Genomic DNA, 23,431 nt, shown 5'->3' with positions numbered 1-23,431 from the left:
TCTTCTGTCTGCCAGAGCAGTTAATCCTTTGTGGTTTAACTATTTTCCTTTTTCATATCCTTGGGTTTTACTTTTGGAAAAAAAAAAATAATCGTAGTGACAGATGGCAGTGGTTTTCCATACTTCAGATACAGATCATTTCTCTCAATCTGACCAACCACTTTGTTTCTTAACCTGTTTTCCCTGCCCCTACCCAAAATAACTTTTCTTGATAATTAAAGTTTCTTTCTGACTTCTGGAGCATGTTTATTCCTTTTCCTGTGGGGCAATGAAAGCTGGTCCTGCCTGGTTGCTATGAGTTGTCAGGACATAATTTCAAGTTCTACTCTAAAGAGCTCAATTATGGTAGCTATTTTTTTTCCTCCTCCACCCCCAAGATTTAGCATAAGCCAAAAGGGAAATTAATCTGATGGCTCTTAGAAACAAATTTGTAAATTTTTTATATCATACTTTTGCCACAACAGAGTTTCAAATCCTGTTTTTATGAAATCCATGGAAATTTTCAGTGGATCCAAGTCTGAGGTGGGTGTCTGTTAAGAGTCAGGAAACAAAATGTGGTATGAGTTAGAAACAGATCATATTAACTGTTTTCTTTCCAGTTTCCTCTCAAAAGAAAGTTCTGTTGTCCCACATATTTCTTCTTCAGGCTGTTTTTCTGGAGAAAGTCTGGGTGGACAGTAGGTTAGCAGTTACTCTGCCCCATAAGTTCATGTTTTTTCAAATTACTACCCGTGAATGAGGTAAAAAAGTTGTGCTTTTACAACTCTAGTTTCCTGTCAAATTACTTGGGCCCAAGGTGCCTCTTCACAGTGACATATCCAAGGCCAAAAGCAGTCCCCATATGGACCATGAGATAAAAAGGTTTTTTTACTTAATAACATGCCTAATTTTCCCTAAAAAGCTAAACAAGCATCAAGCTTGTTAGGATTATTCATCTTTTATGTGGTCATTTCTTTGCTTAATCTATGAAAGTTACTAGAGGCTGGAATACATCTAATTTATACAATATGGTATTGGGACTCCAGGGAAAGGTACTACTGTTCAAAGAGAAAAGGGAAAGTGGGACATCTGGAAAAAATCAGATGAGAAAAAGCAGAATACAAGTTGGTGGAATTGCCACAAAAGTTTTATTTCGCTAAAATTCCTAGGGCGAGCTTGCGGCATTATTCATTTTACATGCCAATTATCCTTGCCTTTGCATCTATTTATAGTTGCCCTCCTCTGGAGGCCCAGACTGAGAAACATACTTTTGAAGTCCTTCCACACTCTCGTTGCACAAACCCATTTCATGCTATTTTGGGGCCAGACACCTGCGGCCAGAGCAGTGGAGGGGCAGTGGAGAGGAGCCGGCCCTCAGAAAGAAAGGAACTAAAACAATTCCTGTACAACATTTTGTAAGACTTTGACCAGTGCCAAAATGGGATTCATCAATTTTCAGCAGCCCTGAAGAAATCACGTGCCCGGTGCCTGAGCAGTTTAACCACAGACACTTGTCAGTGCAGGGGGAAGGCCGGGCATTAACATCCAGAGTCAAAAAGCAGCTCTGGCTGCAAACGCCACCATCCCGCTGAGCTCTGCTGCTCAGGGGTAGGAGCAAATCCTGCAGGTAACCCTGGACCCAGAGGTCTGCCCATCCACCCATGGTGCAGTCAGAGGGCTCCTGGCTGCGCTGCCGGCCCTGGGTGAGCCCCGTGGGCCTCACATGGCCTCGCACGGCCCGGCTCTCTGCCCTCCCAGAGCAGGGGCTCGTGGCAGGCACTCAGCGAGTCTAGAGGCTGTTTGGCACTGGAAGAAAACTAATGCAAAACACAGTCAAAGCTTTCATGTGAGCTCCTGAGGAGAGGCTGGGGCAGCTGGAGAGGATACGCACAGCCTTGGGTTTGTTTACGAGGAGAGAGAAAGGGCTGCTGTGGGAAATGGCCGCATCACTTGTGGTGTAGTGTGCTGTTTATAAAATAGTGCCAGGTGGCAAGCACAAACACACTTGTGACAGAGCACCTCAGGAACTCCTTTTGATCTTCTTCAAAACCTAAAAAGGGGGAGAGTTGTTTAAATTTGTACTACTGTCACTGCTGCTCAGCTGTTTGAACCTATTTTCCACCCACTCATGTTTACTTCTCTCTGCGCCAGTGAGTTTCTAGAGCACATTAGAAACATTGCAGGCAATGCCAAAGTTTGAGCAGCTGAGGTCACTTGTTCAGCCTGGAGTGGGGAGACTTGACAGATCTTATGGTGGTCTGCAGCTTCCTCATGAGGGAAAGTGGAGATGCAGGCACCAATCTCTCCTCTCTGGTGACCAGTGACAGGACCTGAGGGAATGGCATGAAGCTGTTTGGGGGGAGTTAAGTGGGTTATTTCAAAAAGGTTCTTCCCCCAAAGGATGGTCAGATGCTGGAACAGGCTCCCTGGGGAGGTCAGCACAGCACCAAGCCTGCCAGAGTTCAAAAAGTGTTTGGACAAAACTCTCAGGTACATGGTGTGACTCTTCAGGCTGTCCTGTACAGGGCCAGGAGCTGGACTTTGCTGATCCTTGAGGGTCCTTTCCAACTCAGGACATTCTGTGATTATATGAAATCCATGCTTGTCTCTTTGGATGGATGTTTTATAACAGTGAAGATCTGGGTAGTGTGATCATAGTTGTATTTGTAGCAACCTTTGTTGTCTCCAACTTTCCCTTTTCTATTGACATGTTCATAAGTACTATCCCAGACTCAAATGATAAATACTTGTTATTGTTTCATAAGACCTTAGCAAAGTTGGTACATTGTGTGAGTCCAGGAGTGTAAGAACTCTTGGCTTTTCTATCCATACTTTATGAATTTAATTTACATTTTCAGATAAGTTTTATTCCCTGTAGGTATGTCCTGGACTCCTCTCTAGTAATTATTTTTGATGACTCCACTAACGCCTGCTTCTTAAGACAGAGATGATCTATTTCAGACTCCTCCGCTGAATGAATTTAGCCAACAATCCACTCATGACTCTGGCAGATGTTTTTACTTTCTTTCTTTCCTTCAGGCCAGTAAAAACTTTATAAATCTTTCCTCTACCATTCCAGAAATGTGAGAGCTTCCCCCTTGACACCTGAAACATCTCACCGACCTTGTCTGCATACAGTAGAATATATTTGTAGATACTGCAGACACCTAAGTTTAAATAAATGAAACTCCAATATTTAGTCTTATGAAGGGTTGATCCAGATTAGACTAGTATCCAATAAACTAGTTCTTTCTTAAGAATACTTACTCCTGGGGCTCATATACCCACAATTCAACAGCTGTTCAATCAAGTTGATTACCTACTGTAGCAAGTCCGAATGCTTATGTTGGTTGCCCCTGTTGTTTATAAAATAACATTGTGTCTCCCCTCCTAGTATGCACATCAGTAGCCATGAAATTAATGGACTATTTCCATTGATCTCAGGGAATGTTGGCCAAAGGTTTGCAGAAAATGCATGAGGTCCTGCTCCAAATCAAGCTGAGGCATGCTCATGGCAATCTTTCCTTTGTCTCAGTTTTGCGATGTTAAGTCATTGGTCTGCTCTCCCATTGAAGAAGACCTGAGAGTTCAAAGAGGCTACTTCAGACTCTCCGTATGCCCTTTATGGCTCGTCTTGTTAGGTTGGAACTGGAAAAGTTGGTTATTTCCAGGGAAAGAGTAAAGTGAGCTGATTGCTGTAGTCTATCTCTCCCGAGACTAGGGGACACATTATTTTTTGGAACTAAGTTTTGCTAAGAAGCCAAAGATTAATTGGTTATGGAGACTAAATTATCCTTTCACTTTATAATTTATTAGAAAACTTCATGGCATTGTAACTAGAGGCTGTTAGAAGCCTTCATGATGATGAATAATTATGACATGATGAGACATGTCTGAGGAGGAATTTTTGAAATCACTCTAATGTGAATAAATAAAATAGATATTAGTATTCCAGGGAAAATACATAAATTCACAAAACTGCAAATGAATATTAGCATACACTTTTGTGGTTTGGTTTCTTTGGTTAGTTTTTTTGTTTTTTTTTTTTAATTGTGAAGTTGCTGGAGTTTTTCCAAAGTAGTAGCATAAAAGGGGGTATTTTGTATCTTATTATCTCTGTGCTAATTGCATCTTATTTACAGCCACTTTAAAAGAAAATTCCCATCAGGGCAATACACTATTTCAGTTTTCTTCATAAAGGAGTGGTATGGGAATGTCTCCCTTGTCATTCTATCTCAGTGCCATTCTTTTTCTTCTGATTCTCAATGAGCTTGCAAGTTGTCTGTGTAGAATTTGCACTATTTTACTGTGAAAATTTGTGTTGTACTCCCTGGACATCTTGGTATCTCACACCTACCTGAGTATTTTCTGCTTTCTGTGCATTCTCTGCAACTCCAAATCCCAAATGCTTGCATCAGTTAAAAGTTAGTGTTAGTGGATCTATGGGATGGATTCATTCAGGTTTTATGCTGTGTTGAGGAACAGCCATAAGTGTAAAACTCACAGAAATTAGATAAAATTATGAACACTTTATCCAAAAAACTCACCACCCCACAAAAAAAGTAAGAATAACTTGGTTAGGACAACTATAAAATTTGCACATCCATCCAGCCACAACAGCAGAGTGCAATCAAAATGAAATTTTGTTCTTCCTTCTCTCCTTTTACCCTCTTTGAAAGAAAACATTTAGACCTGTAGCTTTCTGCAGGATTTACTGAGATTTCACATAAGCCAATATCTGGGATCTGAGTTTTAGATGTAGTGAGAACCTGTAACTCAGGTTTTGATTTGCAACAGGTATGAGAAGTGCCTGCTCCTGCATAGGAGGCAGTGTAAGTCAGGAGCTGCTTTGTAAAACCAGTGCTGTTGTCCTGGTAGTGATGGAAGTAGTAGTAATTCAGAGGACAGCTGTAATGAGAGTGCCATTTTCTTATAAAATGCCAAAAGGTGGAAATAACCATTACTCACTTGCAAATGGGGTGAGATAGCTGTGTGTGCTTGTTAACCTTGAGCACCTATTTTATTAATAATATTGCTGTGAACATTATGTTTAAACTATCAGTTCTGTATTAAGTCTGAGAGCAGACAGCCAAAGCTGTCAGGGTGTTTCATATCTTGAAAGGCATGTTTTGTAGGACAACATGTCCACTGGGGGACACCTGGGAAGCTAATAACCTTCAAATTGTCCACTTAGGTCACCAAATTGTCATGACTGCCTTAACTCGCCTCCTGAACCATAGCCTGACTACTTCCACCCGTAGTGGCTTTTCCTGGGAGTGACTTGCTGAATTTGAGAAATTGGATCCCTTCATGGCTTAATGAGAGTTTTATCTCTGACACCCATGAGTCAGGGTAAAGGTTTTGATGATGTGTGAGGAACAGCAACCTAGCTGTATTGTCCATCTTTCTGGAACAGTCACCTAGAGAGGGCACAGGAGCTCTTGGCACAGAGAGCAGATATGCAATGGGGAAAGGTGCTGCTTCTTTGCATCTGCTTTGCTGAGAACACTCCTCTAATGATTTCAGACTTAGAAACAATGTGCTTACCAACAGCAGAAATCAGTCCAAACCATTAATAGCTGCTTGGATTTTAGGCTGGATGTTTGGGGATCTCCTAAGCCTCTACAAGTGTTTTCTGTGTCTATCTGGCATAAGAAGCGAGTAGCGTTCTGCCATTAATACTGTTACTGTAATCCTGTATTATTTGTCCATGTTTTACACAGCATTGTTCTGCTCCCGAAGGACTAGACTTTGGCCAGTGTTGGATTCTCATCAGTGAGGGATGGCTTGTGCATCTGGGTTTTACATCAGAAACACGCTCTCGTTTGTGTGGAACTCATTCAGAAAAGTGACTGAACTGTTTTTCAAAAGTGGGATGCTGTAGTTTTATACCAATGGAGTACCAAAAGACTTAGGTTTACGTGTCCTTGTTTCTGGTTGCAGGAAAAGACATCAATACAGAACACATATGAAATTCTGCCTGTGTAATGAAGACTATTCTTTGACTACATTTTCCACTGTAAACTACTGAATGTGCAAACACAAGTTGCATGGAGATAAGCCAAGGTGATGAAGTCCAAGCAAGATGAGGAAGCACAGAGACTGTAAACACATTATCTTCTATTAAAGGAAACATGTGTTGTAAAGATATAGGGTCTTGTCTTTTATTTTGGTAAGAATATGTTGTTTTTTTTCTGATACAGGTGGCAAGTTTACCAAGGAAAACATCCGCCAGAGAGCAGAGGTAGGCCAGAACACTTAACAAAAGCTTCATTATCTGTTGTTCTATTAAGCAGAAGACTGAATGCTGGTCTTCTGGAGTTACTGGCAAAACTAGCTTTTTCAATGGCCTAAGAGTTTATCCCAGGTGTTTTGCTACCATAGTGACAGTCTTTTTTCACACATGTAGAGAACAGTGGTTTAAATTAAGAACTGCTCTTATCAGGGTGCAGTTTTTGGAACCAAGTGACACTTACAGTTAAATGCAAGTATAATGAATAGTATTTCTCAGTACACCTTTTAGATGTAGCTTAATACTAGGCAGGATACTGCAGGCATGACTGCAATGCTAACAGATCACAGTAAATACAGCAGAAGTATATATGATACAGATGATTATCACCTTTTTTATTATTATGGTCACAGGTATAAACTGGGCAACTATTTTTTGGAGGTGCAGTTTTTGTGAAGCAAATTAGTCTTATCGACAGATCTGGTTCAGATGATGATTTGACAGATGATTTGGATTCACAGAGAACTTGCAGATGCCACTTGTGACTTTCCATTGCAGTTACTGTGAACTGATTTTTAATTCTTTGTTGCTGTTTGAGACAGATAGTTTTATTTGTTTCAAATTTTTAATAAAATTGAGCTGTTTATATCTTTGAATATGCTTACTGCATCAGCTATGAAGTAATTTAAATGGTAAGAGTGCTAGTGAGCATAGTGGAGTACCAAAAACAAAAAAAAAAATTTTGATAGATAGATCAATAGTTTTTTTTAAGCTCAAAAGCATCTATTTGATTGAAATCACACGATGTGTGACTGTGATATCATTAAAACAAATATCCCAAATGAGCCATCCCTCACCCTTCGTACCAAAGGGGTGACATCATTTCTGCGCGTTGTATTGATAGTTTTTGTTATTCAGTACAGAGGTCAGACATGTAAGCTGGGAAAGCAAGTTGTGTTCCAGAAGGCCACACCAAGTCCCAGCACGAGCTTTTTATCTTCTTTGAATGTAAGATCATAAGAAATTAACTTTTACTCTATTTTGTCCACCTGTGTTTACTGTAGCTAGGGGACCTATTGCTTTTTTATTAGGATTCTATTTATTTAAAAGAAAAATGAGAGCAGAAGAGTATATGGGAAAACTCCTAATAAGGCAAATTTGGCAAAAGGAATCTGTACATTGCCACCCCACACAGTGGTAGCTTCAGAGCAGACTTCTGATTGTTTGCCTGGTTGATTTTTGCTTGTGCTTCCTACTTCAGGGTATGGCTCCTACAGCATTAGTCTTATTCTTTATATGGTGTGGAAAATGGCATTTGTATTGAAGTCAGTGATAGTTAAGTGCATACACTGGAGAAAATAAACACAAACATTGCTTTCATTGTCTCTTCCTTCCTCTATTATGTATGCTAAACTTTTGCTATTGTTGTTTTTTGCTTACAGAGATACCAGGAATACCACTGGAAGTTGTGTCTTCCAGTTCCTTCCTTGAAGGAAGGACAAGGAATCAGTTTTTTATTTTTATGTTTTTCATGATGGAAGAGTACCAAGTCACAGCTCTGAAACTTGTTCTACTATGAAAATAGCCCTGCTGAGAACATAGCATGGCTTTGTTTTGCTATTCCAGAGAAAAAAATCAAGAAGCTGATGAGCAAATGGAAAAATATGTTGGAAAAAAAAGGTTTTTCTTATAAAAATTTGCACATGTTTATCCTTAGAAACATTTGCAAAAGGTCTTTTGTTATGTCCTGAAACAACCTGTTCACTGAATAATATATAACAGTTGAGATAAATGCTGTTTGCTTTTATCATAGTAGAAGCAGAATGGATGTGACAGTGCCTGTAGTACTGTTTGCATAGAAAGGTATGCAAATTCAGGCTCATACTGCTTGCCAGACACAGAATATTCACTGTATGGAGAGAGAAATTAGTTTCTATTTTTATGCAAATTTCCCTGCTTATTGCCTGTAGAGCTTGTCTGCTGTATTTGGAGGTACTGCACGTCAAGCGCTGGAGAGGCTTTGCATTATTTCCAGAAGTCCCACTGAGATATGAGGGGATATGTAAAGCAGTCAGAGAGGCAAATTAATGCTATTTCTTTCTGCTTTCTCTGCATTTCATCATTGATTGAAGACACAATATGGGAAAAAAGATTTTGACATCTCTAGCTGAAATAGTGCATTTTCCAGACCGCTGTTATTCATATAGCTTTGTATGTAAATGTGTTCATTGTGTTGAGAAAACACAAAAACCCCAGCAGAGCCATCTCAGATTGCACTGTGTGGTACAGACTGCGAGGGAATGATGAACTAAAGTCGCTGTGTTCAACATAGAATGAGTTCTTTGCTCTTGGAACATTTCAGTTTTGGAAGCGGTAGAAGAGAGATGAGGAAAATAGGCAGGGATAGAAAGTGTGACTTTGAAAAGTCTATCAGAAGGATTTCCTGTTTATCTTACAGCTCATCCATTGGAATACTGTCCTGGGATGCGAGTTTATGTTTCCTCTCTGACTGAAGTGATTCTCCTCAGAGAGGCCATCCCCTCCTAATATTCCAGAGAGGAGAGTCCTTTTCATGCTGTGGCAGATTCCTGGGTCCTGCCTACTGGAACTGCCCAAATCAGTGCTGAGCAAGTGAGACCTCAGTTTTGCCTGCTCCTCTGGGAAGCAGGACTGTCAGCTTCCGTGTTGCACGTCCTACTTTGGATGGAGTATAATCCAAAAATTCAGATAACTGTGCTGTGTACATCTGTGGTCTGAGCCCTCTCATGAAATTTAGAAATACATGTTCAAGTTGTCTCAAGCAGAGGAAGAAACCAAACTGAGGTTTCCAGTACATAGGCAACATCCTCAAGTCAGTGGGGAGAAAGAAGTTAGGTGCAGTAATATTGTCCCATGATATTGCCTGGCTGCTCTGCAGCCATGTAAGCATTAAATGGGAGACCTGGAATGGGAATCTAGAACAGTTTTTTCCATAATTCTACCATGTGAAAGCAAATACTGCTTATCATACCTCTAGCTTAATAAAGCTTGTGGATTTATGATTATCTTGAAGACTTTTAGCCTATGTTCATCTTGGACTGAAATGTTTCTATAGCCCCCCAAATACTTGGGAGTGGGAAATATGATTATGTATCTTTCTGGAAAAAAAAAAACAAGAACCCTTGCTTCTACCTCTTCTACTTTTGTTGCTGTAATTCTCTTGGTATTTTTAACAAGCCTTGAGCACTTTTGGGGTGAGGTGAGCGTGGGGAAAGTATTCATTTGGGTCTACTATCCACAGAATTTTTAAAAACAGCTTCTTTCTTATTTTTAGAAGACATTTATAAGTTGCCCATATAGTATGTGAACTCATTAACAGCATCACGAGATGACTATTTTAGTGCAACACAGAATTCCTCAGCTTTATTTGCGTCTTCTTTTTTTGGCACATTTCCAACAAATGCATGCCACTTAGGTATGTAATTCATGAAATTTATGTCCTCACCGTATTTTTGTAAAGTCTTTTTTTTCCTTGCCTATTATTAGTGAATAAACAAATTTTGCTTTCTTAAACAAGGTCTACTACAGTACAATTCTAAGATCATTTCTGTTGATGAAAACTCCCCAGGTGATTGGCAGACTATACTAGAAACCACTTATTAATACTGTCCCTTTGTTAAATGTCTTTGATTTTCAACGGAGGTGCTTTATGGAGATGGCTTCAATGGCATCTGCATTTTCATTTCTAAAAGATTTGAATGCTGGAAGACCTATAATATGTATAATATTAGTTCTAAATGACATAGCACTTATAGAATGTAATTAAAATGTTACCTGAGTGCTTATAATTCTGTGCACTATATTTTTGTTCTTACAATGTTTCTTAATTGAGAAGTCCATTTGGTGACTATATTTTTAATCCCCCCACAATTTCATATTGTTGTTTTTCTAAATTTGTTCTGAATGTCAGAATAGATATAGAGACCATCCACCAAGTGGTTACTTTATATAAAGCTAGATTTTTAAAAAATCTTGGGGTTTAGCAAAAAGTGTGGTCCACTTCACTCCTTATTACCCTTCTTCTTATTGACAATTACCATGAATTACATTTTCCTGCAATTTGAAATTATGATTTCTCCCTGGCCATATTGATTGGAGTTTTTTGTTGGTTTGTTGGCTTTTTTTTCAGTTGGTTGGTTGTAGGGTTTTCTGATAGGTTGAATATTGTGTGCTAGAGTAGAGATGGCAGACTATTCACCATTCCACAGAAACTGGTTCAGCATGTGTGGGAGATCTTAGGGTTCATGTCCTCATTACATGTTCTCTCTTCTGAATTCTTTTCTATTTTTTACTGCAATCTATTTTTCATTGGCTTCTCTCTAACTAATACCATAAAAAGGTCAAACTGAACTTTTTATCTCATCCAGTTTTAGTTTTGGTTTTCTGTTTGTTTTTTGGTTTTCTTTGTGAGGTCAAAATTAGGCAAAAAAGAAACCTTAACTGAAAACCTCTTTTTAAAATCTACACTAATAGGTTGGAGAGAGTTTTAATCCTTAAAATGCAAAACAAGGACATGTAAAACATGGACAGTGAAATGTGGAAATAAACAGAACAGCAAGAGAGGTTTCTTGTCAATAGTTTTTGGTAACTGGAAAATTGCCAGAGTCCAGAAAGGCCATAAAGACTTCATTGTGTCTTTCAATCAAGTTTTAGAGCGAGATAGTTACAAGGCAAATTCATTCTCAATATACAGCCTCTGGAACGATGACCATAGCATTCAATTAATCTGATGTGACCAAAATGTCAAGATCCTCATAAAGAAATCTTTCACTCATCTGGGTTATTATATCAAGAGGTTTTTTTTTTTTTTAGTCTGATAAATATAGGGCATGGAAGGAATTGACTTATTTATAGTTTCTTCTTATTTCATAGTGATAGTGCTTGCCATCCCTCCCATACAGCTGCAGAGCTCCTTAGATAGGAAAGACATAGACTGAGTAATCATAATTGCTACTAAAAAGGAGAAAACACAAAAGGATTGTATTCAAAACACGATCCAAACGCAGGTCTGCTGCCCTGCACTCTCTGTGTAATATTTTACCATTACTTCTTCTAAATGTAGTGTTGAAACCCATTGAAGTTCAGATGTCGCTGGAAACTCATAAAAACACCAGTTGAAGCAATCCCATGCTGGTTGAGCATCCCGTTAGCCTGTCTCGGACAATGGCCAGCACCAACTGCTCAGGGGAAAGAGCTTAAGAAACACAACAATGATCCATTCCTCCTTCCTTTCCTCTAGTGATCAGTGCTGCAGGCATTTCCTCCTCTTGATATCACATTAGAGCCATTGTTTAGTTATCCTCGATGGACCTTTCTCCAATTGACTTGCCTAATGCCATTTTCAACCTGCTAATATTTTTCACATCCAAACTTAATTTAGAAGTGAGTCATACAGCTCAATATCTTGTTGTGTGGAAAATTATTCCCTTTGGTTTTAACTGTTTTTAAACCTGTCATTGGATAAATTATTTTGTTTATATGGCAAGGAGTAATGAACAATTGTTCCTTATTCATCTTCTCTGTCCTAGTTATGATTTTATAAACCTCCTCTCCCCACACACACAATCCTGAGCTGAAGAAAGATGGCCTGCTTTGCTTGAGTCATACTTGCAGCCACCCTTGTCCCCCTTCAGAGTACTCCAAGTTCTACTGTATTCTTTCAGAGGGAGCATCATCATATCAACATGCTTGCCAGATGTAAAAAATGTGCAACAATGGAAGGACTCCAGGACATAAAATAATAGGATTTGTGGTTTGTCTGTAGATTTAATGAGTAACTGGTTTGGGAATTTGGTTGGTTTTATCTTGAATAGAATGGTGATTTTTTTCATCTCTCTTTCTAAATGAGTTCAAGCTGCTTTGCATTTGGACTAAGCAAGATAGAACTTGCTCCAGAATAGGAATGTTCACTCATAGAGGCAATCTGAAGCAGCTATCCATTTAAAAATGTCTCCCTATCCTGTTATACATCAATTTTCATCCATCAACAAACCCTCAGTCTCAGAGCTTTCTGCATTTCTTTCACAGGAGTATTGTGTGGATTAATTATTGCACACTGCTGGTTGAAAATAATTAGTGACAAAATTTAATTACCTTCAACACCAGTTGACTCTTATCCACACATGTGCAAACTATAATTTCCCATTCCTTTGGGATACATTTCTCATGTGGGCCGCACATGTTTAGTAAATTGAAATGTGTTGGAGGTTCTCCTTATTTTGGGAAATTTGTGTGGTCTGCAAACCACAGAGACAAGCAAGAGTTCAAAAGGCTTCAGTAGAATACAGTTGGCTCTAGCACAGTAGATGCACAGGTCAATAAACATTCAAGTAGTGCACCTAAGTTGATACTAACTACTGAGTGTGCTGTTTAGACAGAAGTGAGAGATGAACTGCCTTCCAGTCTCACTCAGTTGAAGCAGGAATATTGTCCACACTTTTAACTCAGAAGAAGACAACTATTGTCCATTCAGTCCTGCACAAATATGTAATGAAACTGTTAAATGGCAAATCCCACAGGTATTTTTAGCAATTGATATTTATGAGAAAACACTATATAGCTGGAATCAAAATGGTCATTGAAACAAACCTTTTCTTAAGCCCAAGGTCTAGTAGGCATTTTAAGCTAATTTGAATGGTTTTTTAATGCAGCTTGATGGAGTTGACTCTTGACCAATAACAGTTAAAGACTCTACAATATAATATAGTGGAGCTTTTACTAGGTTCAAGGCACTGAGAAAACAAGAGAGATGTACATGACAGTGATCCAGGACTGCCTCAAGGGACCTGGGTTTGAATTCTGAAATTGCTGATGACCTGTATTATAGACATGGTAATTTTTCACTTCTGATTTTTTTTTGGCTTGCTCAGCTGTAATGTATTTGCAGAAGACAATTTTTGCTACATATTTGTTGTCAAACACAATGCAGTCCTCCTTCTCTCTTGGATGTCTGCTAGTAAGGTTCCCTGCTACAAACCTAATAACACAGAGATTTCCTAAACTTTCCTGCAGAATATCTTTATGCACTTTGTAATTTCATTAAATTAGTAAGAATTAGTTAGCTGAAGTCAGCAGGAAGTGTCTTTTTCAGCAGAGGAGGTGAGTCCTTACTCTTTGAGTCTTGTCATATTGTTACTTACTGAGCAGTGGTTCCTTGCGCTAATGACTCACAGATTCCAAGATACAAGAGTCTTGTTCTTGTCCCTGCACGTGCCATCCTGTCCATTCCTATTGATTCATTTCCAGGCTGAGAGCGGTGTAAGTGACTGGTCCAGCAGCATAAATTACTCAGCAGAAGAGCTGGGCAGTCTTCTACTGGGTGAGGGCAGCATCCAGAAGAGTCCAGATGTCACGTGTGTGGTGTAGGAGCAGGGCAGGGGAGAAGAGAGACCAGGCAAGGGTCACACTTCCTCTTTGTTGGCCACCATAGGGCACCAGGTATGCTCAGTTGTCCATGGAGCTGCTTAATAAACTATTAAATTGTCTCCAGTTGTGTTTGTATTGGAGGCCTAGAAGATTCTACAACTCTAGGCTGGCCCAATTTCTTTCTGAATTAATGCAGTATGATCCCTTACTTCATTTACCAGAGGCTTTAATTCAAATGCTGTGTCCCCAGTATATCTTTGTTAACAATGACACAGTGAAGTAAACATACTTCACTGTTGGAGCGATGACTGTCTTCCATGGGGAGGGAGCAGTCTGTTTTGGCATTCTAGGAAACTGTTTTCATTTTATCAACAGACTTTGTTTTGCATAGCTGCATAACATGAGACAAAGTTGAACTTATGGTCAGGTTTAAGGTTACTACTGAGGATTTCAACTTTTCAGCTACAGGGGAAAAGGTCTTATATTTTTTTCATCACAACCTCTGCTGAAAATGTTTGCATTTGCCTAGAAACAATTACTGTTTCCTAACCCAGTAAGATCTTCCAACAAATACAAAGAGCTGCCTGGAGTTCAGACACCATGCAGATCTGTTTTGTTGTTTGTTTATCTTGGTAAACTAGGAGTTTTGTTACAATAGGATGCATATTTTGGCTTTTGAAATGCAGCAAGGAGCACAGGAAATTATATGTGCTGACAAATGGATTCTGAACTTTTGTTAGGAGGAAACAATTTCAGAGCCTCCACTAGGAAAACTCCACCCATCTTGTTACATGGTGTTTTAACCACTAGCTGTTTAATGACTTATGTGCTATGAAGGACATGCGTGTTTTCTCTTAGAGCATATTCTTATACTAAAACCTGCTTGTACACAAAATTTCATGGACTTCACTAAACAAAAATCACTTTGGCAAATGTTTCCAAAAAAACCCTACTGTATTTAACTTCACTGTTGAGTTCTGTGTTCTTTCAACATAAAAAACTCTTCTCCCACTATGTAACTGAAACACTGCTATTAACTGAAGCTTCAAAGCAATGATGATGATTTCCATGATATATAGCGTGTGGGTCTCTCCCTGTAGTATCTTGTAATAAGGAGAGGGTCTTTCTCAAACAGGCTTAACATATGTTCTTACTATCTGTTTTCCTTGAAGTAATTTAATGACAAAGGCAAGGAACTGCCAAGCACAGTGGAACAGAAGATTTGCTCTCGTGGGTGAGGGACAGTCAGGAAGGTCAGTGTCTCAGGGCTGGGATTTCCCATCCATGCTGCATGCACTTGGCTGGGCCGCTGACCATTGTTTCAAGTGATACGCTGTGCTGGCTCCCACGCAAGGTGATTTTTTTCTATGTCACATTTACTGAACAAGCTCTTCTCACAATATCTGGGATAACAGCTCATTGTGGCTTCTGTGAATACAGGGGAAATTCCTGGCATATTCCAGGACCAAGACATTTGAAGGCCCCTCAGTGGCTGAAAATGGGGCTGAACCTTTCTTGAAGGTGCATGAACTGTGAATCTGAGAGTACAGTTTACTTTCCACTGTGGGAAAAGTTAATGCTGCCTTGGCTTTCTGCATGGTCTTTTCTTTAGGGCAAGGTATATCACACACATTTTTGTCATTATGCTGTAAAAGTACCAAGTGATAGTGTCTGACATGGGGCTGTTGTTCCTTCAGGTATTCCTTATTCTGGAGTTCCTGATTTATTAAGGAAGCTGTACCAATCAGGGCACCCCTTCTAACATTAGACTGTGAAAAAGAAAGAGGAATGCATCAAGTGTTTTGGGACTGAGGCTTCAAGGGAAGAAATATTAACTTCATTTAGCCAATCTTCTTCTATTACAGCATTGACTTTGACTTTGGTATATTCTTTGCTATACTCCCAGGGGAGAAACCTGTATGACAGAAATGAAGAAAACAATAGAATAATGGATAAACAGTCTAAAACTTTTGGCTTTAGAACATCATGGTTTATTTCATCTCCCCTCTAACCATCTGCTCTCTCTCTCCCCTCATATGTCAGATGAGCTCTCAGGGTCACATATGTCATTTGGTTTTGGGGTGCTAATCTCCTAGGACAAGGAGGTCAAATACATAAACTATAATACACCGATCAATATAATGGTTGGCTAGTGAAGGTCAATTAATAAAAATTATTAAAACTAGAATCACTCTTTTTATTGTAAGAATAATGCTTCCATGGAACATAGACATCTCCTTATATAAAGCTGGGGCTGCCTCTTGACTTGTTTCCTACTTCCAGATTTCCTTTTTAACCATGGCAGGAAGACTGGGATTGTGACAATAGGAAGGGGAAACACAGAAGAACAGTTAGTAGCAGTAAGTTTTCTCATGTTTAGAAATAGCCTCTGTGTGCAAAAACAATTGTCAGCAGCTTTCAGCAATTTCAGTGATGGGTTTTGTTTTCTCAGACCTGACCACCCCTTGTTCATCAGTCTTTTCACATCCATCAGCCATGAGTCTGAGTCTCTCAGCATCCCCATGCTGAGCTGTCATTAATCAGTCTGCACTTTGGAAACTGCTTCTGAGTCTCCTTATGGCACAGCTTAGGCAGCAGGGACCAGCTCTATTTCAGCAGTGAAGCTTTTCACTGTCCTGTATAAGAGGAAAGATAGAAATGTAAGTTCTCCCAGACCATTGGGAGAACCAATGGCAAGCTGCTGTCAGCCATTCCATAAAAAAAAAAAAGAACAGAGGGTCAAGTCTGATGTACACTCACTAGGAGTGGTGTGTATACTCTTATCTGGTGTCTGAAGTCAGATACAACTTTTTAATTATTTTCATGCCTTCTAACATCAATATAACCTACTATGCAAACTCACCAGTGGGGAACAGCATAGTTCTGGTGTGAAAACACATAGCTAAGATTTGAGACCAGTGCTCAAATTCCAGCCTCATTACACCATGAAATTCTAAGTTACAATTTTCTGTCATGTCTTCTATGGGTGGTGAAAGCTGAACAGCAGTGAAGACTCAAACCATTGTGTGACACAGTGAACCGTGCTACGCCAGGATAAAGTCAAACAATGGAATAGTAAACACATCCAAATCCCATCTGTGTTACAGTGTCCACCAGTGGGACTGCAACTGCACCATGGGATCCTGAATTGCAAGTCCTTTTATTTGAGGGCAAGGGACACACATCCTAAATATCAGTATAATTTTATCACTTAGTTTATTATATTAGTCCAAAATGCTGTAGTGAGTGTCTAGATGGGTTATGTTTTTTCATAACTGCCATCTTTTATAGGGTAATGCTAAAAAAAATCTAGTACTTTGGTTTATCATTCACATCAGAATGACCTACACCCTTCTGAATTTGGGTGCATAAATGTAACTGTGTCTGTTCATATTTTTTATGTTTCTTTGCAGAAGAATGGTACTACTGTGCACAGTTCTGTCCTGCATGAGGAGCCACCAAGGATTATGTTGTGGTTATTATGCATGAAATTGGAAGAAAACAACAGCTTCTTTCACATTCAAATGCAAAGTAGAGGTGAAAGGAAAGGTTTAGTAGCAGTAACCTTTGCTGCTTCAGCTGTTTGCACTAATGGGGGTAAGGTGCTTGAGTGCTTTGCTTTTGAACAGAGTGCCTCATCCTGTCTCCCTTTGGTGCTGGGGACTGGGTGGAAGGTTTCCTTTGTCTGCAGGGAATCTGTCTGCTTTCACCTGAAATCAAAAGGTGTACTACACCCAGGCCCTTATGAGAGCTGCCTTCCTTCAGTTCAGCAGATCCCAGGGACATGTGGATGGAGTTCCTGAGTGTCAGATGGGAGAGAGGTGAGAGAGGTTATACTCAAACTAACCTGGTCTGTTACAAATTTTTGGGCATGCTCTAACTTTGATTAATGAACTGTTCAGCCCCAAATATTTCTTGGATGTCTACATTACCATTTTCAATTGTGCTAACTCAAACAAACCAGCAATCAATTAACTAGAATTACAAAACTCTAGGCTAAACAAAGCCATCATGAAGAAACTGGCTTTCAGCCCAGTATCTGCTGATGATGGGATATGAAACAGCCTATTGATTCTGCAGCTCTCAAATTCTTGTACAAGAGTAAAAACAATGGTATTTACCTTTTCAATAGGGAGAGAAAAAAATTCCCATTTTATTCAATACCTCCTCTTAGAAAAGGCAAACTACATTACTGAGCCAATTTTTAGGAGGTTGTACGGAAAGAAGTGCTTCCAGCACATTAAGAAAACTTCAGCTTAAAGCTATACAAACTCTAGAAGAAAGACAAGAACACTAAATTTTAAATTAGATTTATATGTCCACCTGTCAAAAATGCTGTGCAAACTTTTTGAGGTATTTTTATCTTTCATCAAGAATGCAATTTGAGGAGACAAAACAGCTCTTTCAAGTTTTTGTGCTGGTGACTGTCAATTTTATTGCTAATACTATGATATTTAGTGCTTTTCATCTGGCTTCAGATGACAGAACCCTAAAACGTATGAAGATCTCAGCTTCTAGTATTCATGCTTTGGGGGAAAAAGTTGGAACAAACTTGAAACAAACACACACAAATGGCTTAAATAAGAGGACAAGCAACAACAACTGAAAACATCACTTTCCTAAACTTCATCTTTTTAATTAATTCTCTGCTCTGGAGGAGCAGTTTTGTAGTTTTTGAATACATGAGGGTTGCAATACAAAAAGCATGTGGTAATTGTAAAAGCAATAACCAGTCCAGCTGCATTCCCTGTGCAGAAACTGAGAGGGACAACAAGCCATAAATAGTGGTGTCACCGCCACTCTTTGCCTCAGTTAAGGAGTATTATTATTCTAAACACAAAACAAACTATTGCTTGGGCTCCAACTGAAAGTTTCAAAGCCTCATAAATCTGCCAGGTCAAAGCCAATTTTCATTGGAATTTTGGAAGGGAACTTCTTGAGAGAAATAACCAGTGCTAATTTTAATTTCCTTTTACTACTTGTTTTAACAGCCTTGTCCAAACCCAAAGTGTTCTTCAAATGGAAGAATACAAATTTTGCTCTTATTTTCCTCATTCTATGTGTGCCTATAGCTTAGCACTAGTCTACTACAGCAAACCCAAGCAGGACATCTACAATAAGTATATATTTTCCTTCAACTTGAAGCTGCTGAGAACTGTCTTTAGACAGAGATAGATGTGATGAGTGACTGCATGTTAATTACTGATGGGCTTTAGGTAGAATATTGCTGCCTAAGCAGTCGTCTCCAAGGTCCCAGTCAAGACAGGTGCTTTTCCTTCAGTGTAAACCTTTTTTAGGTTTGTTCAATAACAGTTTGGAAACTGCTGCCAGTGAGGAGAGTTGCTGGCTCCAAAACACGAAGAGGAAGGTTTTGACTTTTATTTTTCTAATAAAAAGGAAAAATCTTTCCATGAGAGCTCAGCAGACATGTGAGGCAATTTTCAGAAAAGTCTACTCAAAAGGAAGGATGTGTGTATGTGTTCACTTTCTGATTGCCCTTCCAAGAATAATTTTTTTCCACTACTTTTTCTGCTTTGGAGTATCTTCCCAGGTGGAGAGGTCAGCCTTCCCAGCCTTCCCAAAAAGGAGGGGGGCAGGTCAGAAATGATGGTGTTTTTCCTCCCTTTTCTTAAGAAATTCCTCTTCCATCACTACCCTCCTGCTGTAACACTTAATTGGCTTCACGCATTGTATTCTACACAGAAAACCTGCTTGCAGCACAATGTTTCCTAGACTCAGTATTTTATCACTACAATATATGGCATTATATGTTTGCCAATATGTAAAAGAAACAAAATGAGCTATATAAGATAAAATCAGAGGTCCCTTTCTTTCTAGGGATATTTATTCCATTTTCATGGTTATGAAATTGTGTTCTTCTATGCAAAAAAAAAAATTGGCTCTGAGCATCAATGAATGCAGTGATAGGATAGACATGATTAGTCCAAGATCCCCACAATGAACTTCAAAAATGAGAAAAGTGGCAAAAAGGTTGTAGAGTGAGAGAGATTGATCAAGATATTTGGTATTGGGAAAAAATTCTCTTTTTTCCCCACTTGCTAAATCTTTTGCCTCAGACAGGAACAATTGATTTTAACAAACATTTGGCTTAATTTTGGTGGGGTTTTTTTTGGTGGAAGCATACAATAGGCCCATACCATGCACTCATCCGGTCAAAACCTAGGTCTTGGGCCTAAAGAAAGGCAGCATAAAATTGTAGTTTTTTTTTTTCAATTAAAACAGAGAAAGTAGTAAAAAGGAGTACTTCACATAGTTCAAGTGATTAGGGTAGAACAGAATAATATTCTGCCTCTAATGCATATTTAAATAAAGATGTTTCTTTGCTTGTTAACTACTGGCAAAAGGGACCTCGTTCTGGGAAATATGCTGAAAAAAGTTTTTCTTTGTATGCATATCAGCTGCCTAGCAGACAAAGAAAGATTATTTGTGACTCTCTTGTTTTTATACACAAAAGCAAAAAACAGTGTCTGCATCCATAAGTACTGTTTTCCAGTGAAACAGTTTTATGTCATACCAGTCCATAAGATTCAGAAAAATAATTGTACTATTGTTGGCCATAATAACCTGTTGTGATTAAAACAGATCTTCACTCTGCAGGTTGAAACCAAGTATATAGGCTTGTGAGCATTTTTTAGCTTTTTGCTTCTCTGTTTTGCCCCAGATTGACTCTGCATTTCTGAATTTCTTACTCTACCAGGATATCTCTTAACTTTATTAACATAGGCTCTTATTAAAGGAATTCCTCCAGGAATGGCAAAAGAGATAGTTACTAACTATCAAAGCAAATCAGACTTCAGACACAAGGTTTTTTTTGCCCTGATACTGTGCAAGCTATAGCGGTGTCTTGTAGGTGAAAAGAAATATGCAGCTGGAGGGTGTCAGAGGTTTTTCCAGCAGTATCCTTGTCAATAAAACAGCCTGAAACTTTGTTTATAGCTTGGCAAAGCCATTATAGGCTGAATTAGTCACAGCAGCAAAGCTATCTGCTCACCAGTAGGGAATCTTCGTATTACAAACATTTTGCATAAACCTCATGAGGTTTAATAGGAATTACTTTATATACTAGTAAAATCTATAGATTTTTACAGACTTTAGAGCTTTTTTTTACTCTTTCCACCGCTTTGCAAATCTAAGGTGAGTTCCTCTGGCTCCTAGGCTCTTCTCTCTTAGCTTTCTCCCAGATGCTGCTGCTAAATGTTCAGCATGCATAGATGAGTCTGGAGGCTTGGCTGGAAGGCAAAAGAAGTCTGGGGCTCAGGAATATTGCTGCCTTTCCTGTCTCTCTCAGTGAACTTCCCAGAGTGACTGCTTCTCTTGTTTAGCCAGTAGTGTTTATGATCCCACCAAATAATTGAGCACGAATGCAATTCTGTGGTATAGTTTACAAATCTTTAGGAAGATTAGTATTTTCAAGCTGTCTCAAATTTGTGAACCCCTGTAAAGTGAATCTAAGTCCACTGAAGCAAACTTTTTTGCTCAGTTATCTTTCCAGGTCTCCTAGGAGTAGACCACATGTTAAAGATCACTGATCTAGAAAAAGAGACCTCTCTTCCAGCTGAAATTTAAGCTACCTTTACTCAAAAGTTCAGAACACTCTCGACATCACTTAGATTGTAAATTCCCTGTTATAGGGACCTTCTTTTTTACAAATGGTGCATTCAGTTCATTGGTCACTGTGCTTTGTGAGCATTATTGCAGTATAAATAATAAATGGCAGTTTTATCTGAGGGTTCTCAAAAAATATCACTCTGTAAGCAAACTTCTCCTCACTGGATTTGGAATATTTGGAAATGATTACTGTTACATTCTCAGAAGCAGGATGTGTTTCATGATGGTTGGTAGACTAGAGGTATGAGGTAAACATTGTCCTAGCTGACTTTTTGTGGTTGCACCCTAACTTGTATGGCTTTCATGAGAGGAGCCAAGACTGAAAGGAAACATGGGAGTTTCATGGAGCACAATTACAGTTGTTTATTCAATTATTAGCCAGTCCTGAAATGACTCACAACACAGCTGCTCAGATTTACAGGCAGTTAACAGACTTAAGTGTTTGTTGGCTTTTTTGTTCAAAGTGATGTAGTGGGACACTGTGCTGGGACAGATCTACCACAAAGTAGAAGGCTTGAGGGAACAGAACAGGCTTTTGTCAATGGCTGTGAGAAAGATACTATGGAAGTGATTTTATCTGTCATTTCTTGAGATAGCAGAGTAATCTAGTAACAGTATTCAGTGATAGTTGGGCACTACTGTCTCTGAGATGCTCTGAAAATTCTGGGATTCTCTGATCTGTTATTTCCAAATACTCCAATTTTGATGTGACTTTATTTGGTAACTCTTGCATCTGTAATAATATTACAGTGTGCTGGCTGCTTGACTGGTGGAGTTGTTTCAAAACAGTGATAACTGACATTCAGTCAGAATAATTTGGAACTGTTTTGGTTACATTAACATTCAAATTTCATACTTTTTATATAGGCAATTGCTTTGCGAACAGAGATAGAATAACCAGTAAGCATAGGCCGTGTCGTGTCATATAAACAAGTATTTACAAAATGCTGCGACACATTGCCTTTTCCAAATTATATGGTTTCTGATTTTAATTTGGGGTTGTTCTCCTGTACTAGACTTCTACGTTAAGTAACAGGAACTAACAACACTGACCATAACACCTTAGGATTTTTGGGTTTCCTTTTTTACTTTCTTCTGTTTTTCTTCCTTATTTCATTAGTTCACTGAGGTATCTCTTCTGCTCTTAATCTCCTTTGTCTGAGGTTGAGGTACCATCTTTTTTCTTGCTTCTGCTTAAAGTATTTTGTATTTTTATACTGCTATAGAAACCGTTAAAAATTGAAAGCGTCTATCCCTACTGTAGGTAGCAGGATTTGTAAAAACTATAAGAGGTTCTCTGTCTTTTTGTCAATGACAGATCTTCATTTCAGGGCTTGCATCCTTCTTCTGGACAAGCACTGACCGAGCTCAATGCAAGTTCCCATTTGGAGGTTAACAGCCTTCGTTGTTACAAGTCCTGATAAAGCTTTAGACTTCCCTTTCCACTGCCCTGTCTGCACTCATGTAGAATGGAACTACAGCGAGTTTGTTACATCTTTGTTCTGTCTTGACAGGATCTGAAATATCACCTTCCCTCGATAAGTCTGCAGTGGCTGCGAGTGAATTTTTGAGTGTTACTCAAACTTCCTGAGGGTTGTGATGAATTATGCCTGCTGCCCATGGTCTGGTTGGCTTTTGCCACTCATAGAATTTACTAAGAGAGAGGAAAATCTTTTGCTGTGGTAGGTTAGGACAGCATGGGATGCAGCTTTGATGAGGATTGGGATGGCTGAACAGTGGCCAAACAGTTATCTGATAGGTGATTTGGACTGTGAGTTGCATTAGACAGCGATACAGCAAAGGAGATTACAGTCCTCTTAGCTCCTTCTTGGAAGTTTGCCCCTTGGGATCCTCTCTGATGCATGCCCAGAGAACTGCCCTTGCAATCTTCCTGCTCTGGGGTCCTCGCTCTCTGATGGGCAGCAAACCAGAATAAATGCAAGGAAGAATCCAGGACTAGTTGTGCTTGAGGAAAATACTCCAGGGACTGGATGGTGATCTTGAAGAAGTTAGGGGCTGAATTTAGTTTATTGCCTAAGAAAAAAAAAGCACGTTTATTACTTATTACTCGGAAGGTAGTTTAAAACAATTAGTCTAATTTTTATGGAGCATTATGCTTCAAAAGCTATAGCTGAAAGTAGGGAACCACAAGATTTCCATGTAAGTAGTAAAAGTTCTTTTTAAATA

This window comes from Camarhynchus parvulus, chromosome 3 (assembly GCF_901933205.1).
Source record: "Camarhynchus parvulus chromosome 3, STF_HiC, whole genome shotgun sequence".
Taxonomy (NCBI): Eukaryota; Metazoa; Chordata; class Aves; order Passeriformes; family Thraupidae; genus Camarhynchus; species Camarhynchus parvulus.
Note: the sequence above shows the minus strand (reverse complement) of the source record.